At 42.4% G+C, this 10,245-nt stretch overlaps 1 long non-coding RNA gene across 1 annotated transcript; it reads right to left on the reverse strand.

Moving 5' to 3' along the window:
- Positions 1-1,125: 1,125 nt before the first annotated feature.
- LOC131396916 (uncharacterized) lies at positions 1,126-9,731 on the reverse strand. Its single transcript, XR_009216703.1, has 3 exons — positions 9,632-9,731; positions 1,655-1,783; positions 1,126-1,282 (listed from the first exon to the last, which is right to left on the reverse strand). It is a non-coding gene; the product is annotated as an uncharacterized LOC131396916 (long non-coding RNA).
- Positions 9,732-10,245: the final 514 nt, after the last annotated feature.

Raw genomic sequence — 10,245 nt, forward strand, 5'->3', positions numbered from 1 at the left:
TCTCTATTTAAGGCAACACTTAATATTAAACTACTGAATTCTCATCCTCATTAAAACAGTTTCTAGTCTCCTAAAATGGGCCTTTTAAAACTATAAGTATTTGCTAACATACAAAGATCCAATGGAAACATGAAAATCATGCCTCTTTCTCTCTTCTTGTATTAGCAGTAGAATTTCCGTTACTACCTCTGCGGAAATGCTTATTTGGTATTGTTTTTAAAGGAGTTGTGGTTTCAGAGATGGAAAAGGGAAGAATGTGTCAAAGCAGTAAGTGCATAGGAGGTGCTGACTCTAAGACTGACTCCCAGGAAGGCTACCCTGCCTACCCATTGGGCAATTACTCAAAGATAGCACCCCCACTCCACCTAAAATTTTCACCCCACTTTATTAAACCACTTGATAGTTCATGCAATTCATTTAGCAAATGATTCTGAGAAGGTTAGAGAACTTTCAACTATGTATGAATCACTTGAACAGTCAGACTGCTTTTCTCCCACCACCTACCTCCAATCTACCATACTGAGTTGGGAGCTTTGATGGGGTGGGCTTGGGAAGAGGACTCAAAAGCACGGAAAATTTGGGCCTTCAGTGAGGAACAGGGTGGGCCTAGGTGAGGGATTACAGTGGAGGGCTAATGGAAGCCTCAAAGTCCTGTGTGCCTGAAATCTTGGAAAAGGGAGAAGAGTTCACATGAAAAGGGTTCAGAAGATGAAAAGGTATCAGAGGTAAGCATCAATTTTAAAGTGTGCCTCATGTTAATCCAGTTCCTGGAAAGGGAGATAAAACTCTTTTCCTTTCTCTAGAATATTTCTAAAATCCAGACCCTAAGTGTATTAGTCAGGGTTCTCCAGGGAAACAGAACCAATAGGATGAATACATACCTAGAGATAAAGATAGAGATAGATAGACAGACAGACAGACAGATAGATAGACAGATATAAAGAAAGAGATTTATAAGGAATTGGCTCACACGTTTATAAAGGCTGACCGACAGACAGACAGACAGACAGATAGATAGATAGAGAGATATAGATAGATAGATGATAGATAGATAGATAGATAGATAGATAGATAGATAGATAGAAAGAAAGAAAGAAAGATGTATAAGGAATTGGCTCACACGTTTATAAAGGTTGACAAGTCCCAATCCGCAGGGTAAGTCAGAAAACTTGACCCAGGAGAGCCAATGGTGTGGTTCCAGTCCAGAGACCAGCAGGCTCAAGACCCAGAAGAGCCAATGTTTCAGTTCAAGCCTGAAGGCAGGAAAAAGCAGATGTCCCACCTGGAAGGCAGTGAGCAGGAGAAATTCTCTTTTAGAGAAAGGTCATCTTATTGCTCTATTCAAGTCTTCAACTGAATGGATGAGGTCCACCCACATTATGAAAATTGATCTGTTTTACTAAGCCTATCGATTTAAATGTTAATCTTATCCAAAACCCCCTCAAAAAAACACCCAGAATAAAGTTTGACCAAATATCTGGGCACCCTATGGGCCAATCAAGTTGACACGTAAATTAACTATCTACTGAGTTAGTAATACAAATCAGCCACACTTTTCATTCCACATTTAAAGGCCTTGTGCTATGGAATACTCATAGTTAAATTATTTATATATGATAACCCACATTTAATTCCAGTAGATAGCATTAAGTACCATGAGGGGATCTAAAAGTTGAGATGTTCGGGGTAGGGAGAGACTATTTCTTCCACAGGGTTCCATGGAAAGAGCAGTTCAGCAGTGAATTGAAGGATGATGATAATGGCATAACGGAGGAGGACATTCCTAATGAAGAAAAGAAACAAAAAGACAAAGTCAGGAAGGTGGTGAGTCATCTCATTCAACTGTAGTTTAAAGTGCAAGAGGAGAACCAAAAGCCATTTGTATAATGGTAGGTGGTAAAGGGAACCCAGAACTTCCCAATCTCCTGAACAGGACTTTCTAAGAACCTACATGCTTTGGCCCAGAACCTTTGAAATTGTTTCATTTCAATTGCTAAATATTTCTGAGAACTAACTTACTTCTCATTTGGCTAACTTCTCCCATCTCTTAGAGTTTCTCTCCTTCTCAGGCCTTAGACATGCTCAGTTACCCCTGTTGGGCTATAGATTTAAAAGGCTTCTGAGGAGAAATCAGCACCTAATCAACCTTTACAACATATTTCATGAAACATGTTTCAAGTCCAAAACAGTGAATTTCTAATTCATGAAACAAATGTCTAACATCACCTACTATGTATCATGCACTGTGAAAAGTCCTGGGAATACAAAAATGAATACAAATACATTTCCTGCCCTAAAGGAACCTACTGTCTACTTTGGAAGAAAGACTCATCACAAGATGGGGAATGTCTTTGAAGACATCCTTTTTTTTTTTTAATAATTTTATTTATTTATTTATTTATTTATTTATTTATTTATTTATTTATTTTTCCCCCAAAGCCCCAGTAGATAGCTGCCTGTCACAGCTGCACATCCTTCTAGTTGCTGTATGTGGGACGCGGCCTCAGCATGGCCGGAGAAGCAGCGTGTCTGTGCGCGCCGGGATCCGAACCCGGGCCGCCAGCAGCAAGCGCGGGCACTTAACCGCTAAACCACGGGGCTGGCCCCCTGAAGACATCTTGAGAAGGGACATGCAAAATATATCTTCAAGGTCAGTTCTAACCTGAAAAGCAATTTTGCCTAGTTTGTGACCAGAGGAAAAAGTGTACTCACCTTACTTTCAAATCAGTGCTCAGTAGATGCTCACACAAGCCACAGCAGTGGAGCTAACCAACAGGTACCGTGCACCTCCAAGTATCAGGCATTGTGTTAGGCTGGGAGATACAAAGAGCAGTGAGATATCTAAGAAGCATTTCTTAAATGCCTCCTGTTCACCAGGTGCTATGGCAGGTACTAGAGACATGGTCCCTAAAAGTGGAAAGGGGTATCCTAGAGAAGAAGGAAGCAGCGATCACAGCTAACTCAATTTATCCTGTTCCTGGGGTTTCCCTCACTAAATTGCCCCACTTTCAGCTCATCTTCCCCCTACTCATCGATCCAATTTGTTCTGCACTTTGATAGTCAGAGTGATCTCCCTAAAACACAAATCTGATCATGTCATTGCCCCGCCTAAATATAGATGCCGCTCTCCATCACCCTAAGGATAAAAGCCAAACTTCTTCACCTATCATGCCAGGCTCTCCATAATCTGTTCCCTGCTTGTTTCTAACCACCATCCCTCTGTACTCTCTGTCACAACATACTCAGCTCCTTGCAGGTCCCTGAATATATGTAATCCCTCACATCACTGACTTTGCACATGTTCTTCCCTCTGCCTAGAAGATCCTTCCCTCAATTTTCACTCCTGCTTTAGAATTTAGCTCTTGAAAAAAAAAGAAAAGGAAAGAAAAAAGCCTTCTCTGACTGGTCTCAACACTTCCACCCTCACCCCAGAATGAGTTAGAACACTTACCTTTGTGCTCCTATGACACCCATCTGTCTCTCAATCGCAACACTTGTCATTCTGTTCTATAATTGCTTGACTGTCTCTCTCACAAGACTCTGAGCTCCTTAGGGCACTAAAACCCTTAGTATGTATTCCCATTAGTAGACCCAGTGCCTAATATAATGCTTAGTATCTTGTAGGGATTCAGGAAACTCAATACTTATAGAGGGATTGAATGATTCAATGAAAGAAAGAAAAGTATCAAGTATTTACTGGAATCCATGTGTGAGACAAGTCTTCAATTTAATAAATCTTTTTGGGTATCTATAATGTAAGTAGTATCTTGCCAAATACTTTAAAAATCAAAAACAAAAATTCAGTTTCTGTCCTTAAATTGTCTTCAGAGGAACGTGAGAAATTAAATATGTACTCAAAGAACAAGGCATAATGACAACACAATAAGTGCTATTAAAGTTATAAAAAGGGCTATGGGATGGCCATGTTCTTCCTAGAGTGGCTCTTCCAACCACCCTGGTTATGCTGGCTACGTTGGAATGAATCTTTTCTACTTAGTTCAGCTAAGACTGCCTAATTATCCAGTAGGAACTAGCAACAACAGCAAGAAAAGACAATACAAAAGAATTTTTTAAAAAAACAGAAATTTTCAACCAAGAATAACTGAAGTCTAACCAGAGAATTCTCACTGGCTAACACATGCCGAGGTCTGAACTTCCTTGGACAAGAGACCTGGCTCTTCAGGACCCTAACCAGCTCCCCAAGTGTCTGGCCTCACTTACTTTTCACTCCCTTTCACCAAACCCTGGGCAATGCTGGATGGAAGCAGGTTCTGACCACTGAGAGAGAAAAGCCTTTCTCTTTCTGCACTCTCCTGACATTTAGCCTGAACTGAGCACACCAGGCAGCAGCCTCCTTTGCCCTATCTAGACAGCACTCTAATTATGAGACCCTGGAATTTCTTCTGCTGCCTGAAACTCACCTTTTTTCTGTCTTTTTCTAAAAAAAAACAAAACCTGTCTGCAAAATAGATCTTAGCCCGATCTTTGTCAAGAATGGTTCTATCCTTTAGGGTATCTTAATATTTTTCTCTAAGGGCAACATCTGGGCAAGGCTCCAATGGCAAGTTTCTGCTTCCCGAGGTCTTCCTCATGTTCACCCTTGCCAAAACAGGTTCTTTTCCCATTTCAAAACCCTTTACCTCAACTTATATAATGCCTGTGGAAGTACAGATAATTCTAAGAAGTTTTGGGAAAACAATTTGGCAATATTTATCAAGAGTCCAAGCAAATCTTTTGACCAAATTATCTATTCACTTTCATAAATATAGCCCAGGAAATAATTAGAAATGCAATATAAACGTAAAGCAAAAAGATGTTTATCATAGCGATATTTAAAAGAGAAAAAAATTAGAAATAACCCAGATGTCCAATAATAGGGAAATTATTAAGTTATGAATTATCCATTAATATAACATTATACAGTCATTTTCTAAACGTTTGTTAAAATTTTAATAATATAAAAATTCATAACAAGTGAAAGACATCAGCATACAAAGTTGTATACACAGTATGATCTCAATAAGTAGAAAAATGGGCCAAAGAAAAGTCTAAACATATCTACATCTCCAAGTGGTGTGATAAGGGAAATCTTTTCCTCTACTTTACAAAATTTCTATAATAAGCACATATTCTTTTTATAATCAGAAAAAAATATATTTTTTCTTAAATATATGTCCTCTTGTGGACCTCAAATTAGTGGAGTACCTGATACATATGAGGAACTTAATAAATTTGTGTTGAATTAACTAATTAACAGAAGATGTGAGCTCCTATTTGTTGTCTGAGGAACATGGAGCAGAGAAAGTTAACTGCTCTTAGAATGAGGAGGCCTAGATTTGAGAAACTGAGAAATTGTGGCCTCTCCTCATCCACTAAAATGGAGGGAGCACCTGCCTGATCTCCCTCAGGAGACTGTGGTGAGAAGCAAATGAGATGATACCTGTGAAACCACTTTGTAAATTGGAAAACTCTACACAACATCTAAAGACAAACAATAAGAAACTCCTGTTACTTTTGCTCTTCTCGGGTTCATGGCAGAACTGGAATGATATAAACCTGAAGCCCACAGAATAATCACTCCTTTCCTGGAACAGTTTACCAATTTCCCCACTTCTCCAGGTGCCCCAAGAGCGAGTGTCTCCTGGGGAGGATCTTGCAGAACTCAAATTGTTACAAAGTTATAATGTCACAGTCCCTAAAACATACAGTAAAGACCTTACCTACCTACACCTGGAGTCTCTTACAAGCAGCAGTAAAAAGCTTCAGGCCTGATATTGCATTGGCTTCCTAAATAACACCTCTACCTCCAGTCTCTCCCTTCCAACCAATTCTGCACTTTATTGTCAAAATCATCTTCCTGTATCATAGAATCACAGACTCCTTAGCTAGAGAAACTCCTTTACAATCACATCGTCCAAACTCCTTACTTTAAAGATGAAGCACCTAAAGCCCAGAGAGGTTAAAAGAATAAGTGACTGAAAAAAGATCATAATTTGAATGTAATTTCCCTCCTCAAAACTCCTCAGATAAATCCCAAACTCCTTCACGTGTCATTCAAAGCCCTTCACAACAGCCCCCACCTACCTATTGAACGTCATCTCCCTCTAGTCTCCCCCACAAACCCTTGGTTCCAATCCAACTGGTTTCTTCTCCATCCCCTGAACTTATGCTGCTTGGCCTCATCTCAGATGTTTCCCTGGAATGCCCCTCCACCTTCCTCTCCAATCGTTGCACATTCACAAGGTGCACTTGTTCAGGAAGCCTTCTCTGACCCACTTAGCCCATCGGGCAGCTCTCCTACCCCTGAACTCCCAAAGCTCTCACTGTCTGTTACACCTGATGACCTGTGTTATAGAACATGCAGTCCTGACGTTGTGATCTATATGGTTACTTGTCTTACCACCTCTCCCCTCACCCAGACTATAACCTCCTTAAAGACGAGGGATTGTATAATTCTCCACATGTCCCACGGCACCCACCCGTGGCTGACAACATTTACTGAGCACCTATGGCATGTAACTTGCTATTTTAGGTGCTTCGTTTATCTTATTTCACTTGATCCTCACAAATTGCTCACAAATGACAAAACTGAGGCTCAGAGAAGATGAATAAATGGCCAAGATCACACAACTAAAAAGTGGCAGAGACATGATGGGAATTCAGGCCCCTCAGCCTCCAAAGCCCTGACACTGTGCGAACTTCCAGGTTGCCAGGAGGACCTGTGTCTATCCTGCCTCACCTTGACTCAAGGCCACATCTTCCACATGCCCACCTCAAAGCAGGCTTCTCAGATCTGGTGGTAACAGCTACCATTTGCTGAGTGCCTACTGTGTGCCAAGCACTATGCCCAGTGCTTCAAGTGTTTATTTCTTTGTTTTTGTGAGGAAGATCAGCCCTGAGCTAACACCCATGCTAATCCTCCTCTTTTGGCTGAGGAAGACCACCTCTGAGCTAACATCTATTGCCAATCCTCCTCCTTTTTTTCCCCCAAAGCCCCAGTAGATAGTTGTATGTCATAGTTGCACATCCTTCTATTTGCTGTCTGTGGGACACGGCCTCAGCATGGCCGGAGATGCGGTGCATCAGTGCACGCCTGGGATCCGAACCCGGGCCGCCAGTACTGGAGCACATGCACTTAACCGCTAAACCATGGGGCCGGCCCAGAGTGTTTATTTCAATTAATTCTTGTTAACATTCTGTGAACTACACAGCCTAGTGCAGTAGTTAAGGATACAGGCTTTGGGGTCGGACTGTCCAAGTTCAGAATCCCAGCTCCACCACTTATAAGTTACATTAACTTGGGCCTGCTAAATAACTTCTCTGTGTCTCAGTTTCCTCATCAGAAAGATGACTACTACACTAGTACTTAATTCCTAGAAATGTATGAGGATTAACTGAATTAATAAGTGTAAAGTTATCAATACATGATGCTATTATTATAACTATTATGTAGGCATCATCTCCACTCTAGAGATGTATCAACTGAGTCTTAGAGAGCTTAAGTCCCTTGCCAAGGTCAACCAGTTAATAAAGGACAAAGCAAGGATTTATATTGAAGTCTGGTCTACCTGACTCCAAAGGAACATCGACACTTGACATATCCCAGTGCTTGAAAGCTCGCTCTGTCTCTCCTCTCTCTTTCTCTGTCTCTCTCTATCTCTGTTTTTCTCTCTTGCTAAATTGTATTTAGGGAGAAGCTGGGCTGGTGCAAGAGCCACAATAGGACCAAGGTTAGAAATAAATTCCCAGGGTCATCCTGGAAAAGTAGAAATGTGCAGGGCCCAGAGTCAACCCTAAGAACATGGGGTCTGGAAATATGTCCCTCACTCTCCCCCCAGTTATTTTGCACAAATGACATCAGGCTACAATAAATATCAAAAACAGTATTGAAGGCGAAAAGAAGTTACAAGAGGGCATCACAAAGCCTTAGCAGAATGGGTTTTCAACAGAAAGGGAGAGTCCCATCCCAGCTGATTTAGTGCCTCAGTATGGCAGAGGGGACATGCTGTGGTAGAGGGGATACGAACTTAGTATGGGAACCTTAGACAATATTTGGCACCACTTGATCTGAGCATTTTTGTACATCTTTCTCTCTGCCCCACCCTTAGCTACTGCCCAACCTCCTGATCTGAACAGAGGCAAGTAACTTTAGTTCCCTGGAGACAATTCCACAAGACACTTCCATAAATTCCACAACTCCCCAGGCATCAAATTGCCCTGCCTGCCACTGCTAATGTTCTTATGTGTAGCTCACAAAGCCTGTTTCCAGTACTTCAAGGAAATACTCTCATTCTCCATCTCTAGGAATGCTGGAGGGCATGCTCTTGGAGCTTAAGGAGCCAAGAGACGAGCTGAGGGAGCATAAGAATTGCCATCCCCACCATATCACCTACCACAGCATTCCCTAGGAAGCCCAGTTTCCTATTCCCATGGTCACTGTGCTCCTGAAAAGGAGAGTCAGAAAGTGCAAGGGCTGGACCCTTGCCCCACTCTCCTCCATCAGCCGCTCCAGCATCTCACCTCGCCTGTCCGGTTCTGAGGGTCCCCAGAGGCTACGTGTGAGGCAGAGTTGGATACTAAGGGAATTAGGCCCAGAAAGCCTTGTTTAAGAGCAAAGCAACTACTAGCTCCTGAGGATAGGGACTGAATTTCACTTATCTTTGAAAATTCAGCACTTGGCACTTGGTAGGTAGAGGACAGTATCAGTGTAATTAAATTGCTTTTAAAGGTTGGAATGCCTAAATATTGGATAGAAACAAGCCACAAATATGACCTGTTTACTGCTTGTCAACATGCCTCTAATCTTCCCAGAACAGGATGATATCTCTGCCACAGAAGCTCTCAAACCCTCTGGGTCCTATTCACAAATTCAAGGGTGGTGATGGCTAAAAAATCAACATCTAGTTTCTTAGAACTGATCTCAGACTATTCAGGAAGGTCTGGTGTTTCATCCTCCACCTCCCCACACCCTCACATGTAACACACCCAAGAATAAAACAAGGTGAATTTCAGACCAGATTAAGGAAATTTCTAACGTGTTTTCAATCAGCCCTCTGACAACACAAGTTACCAGTACTTTGCGCAAAAGGAGAAACATCAAGGGAGCGAACCCAGCTCCTGAATTACTTCCTCTCGGCATCAACTGCCATTGACTGCACGCTCTGACCCATATGTACACGCCCAGGCACAGGTAACACACTCGTGCACATTCATAGCACCCACTCTGAAGTGGCAGCAACATACAAGACATTAGGAACAAGATGCGTTCACATATGTGTTATGTGGCCCCCAGACAATATTAAAGATATAACCCCACCCCAGCCTTCACCATCTATGAATGCTGGGAGCTAGAGCATGCACATGTGTCTCCCTGTGCCCTGTGTGTTCTGTCAGGCTCTGTGGGGAAAGAGGAAAACATGAAGCAGAGACCCTGATGGCTATGAGAATTTCCTGTTATTTGTTTCATGGACCCACAGGCAGCAAACAGCCAGGAAAGTTATCAAACAATCATAGCCCACTCTGGAAAGTAAATGTGATGCTCAGAGGTAGGTTGTGAAGAAGGTGGGAGAACAAGAAGGGAAGTCCTATCATACCAAAACACGAGAAGTTGGTCCAATGGCAGGAAACCTACCAAGTAGGCCCTCCTTCCTCAGGGCCAATGGGGCTCCAGGCTCCAGAGACTCTCCTCACCACACCCACAGTGGGCATCTTCAGTGGGCCATGGAAACACAGAGCTCTGCAGGAGGAGACACAAACAGAAGTCACAACCTGCTCATTTGGGGGAAGGCAGGCACATGAGACAAAAAAAAAAAAAGAATTCAGGGCTCTGCCACACCTGCTACTGATCATAGAATCAGGACTTCAGAGTAAGAGGGAACACGAAAGATTATCTCACCCAAATCTAACAATTTTCAGATAAGAAACCTCAAGTCCAGAGTGGGTGAGTGACTCTCCCATGGTAAAAAAGGAAATTGGTAGCTTAGCTGACACAGAACCAGTTCTCCTCACTCTCAGCCAGGGCTCTCCCTCCACCTCTAGATCTCCCCAAGGCCACAGTGTGTGAACAGCCCGAAAGTGAACTGTATAAAACTCTCCATTGTCCTCATTCAAGGTAGAGGGTGTAAGTGGATCAGCCCTGCAAACTTGCTAGTGGATGAGAGAAAGATTCATATTTACTCCTGTTTATCTGCATCACCTGGCTCCAAGTCCTTAGGGAGATTAACCCTCCATTTCAGAAAACATGGG

This window comes from Diceros bicornis, chromosome 34, assembly GCF_020826845.1.
Source record: "Diceros bicornis minor isolate mBicDic1 chromosome 34, mDicBic1.mat.cur, whole genome shotgun sequence".
NCBI lineage: Eukaryota > Metazoa > Chordata > Mammalia > Perissodactyla > Rhinocerotidae > Diceros > Diceros bicornis.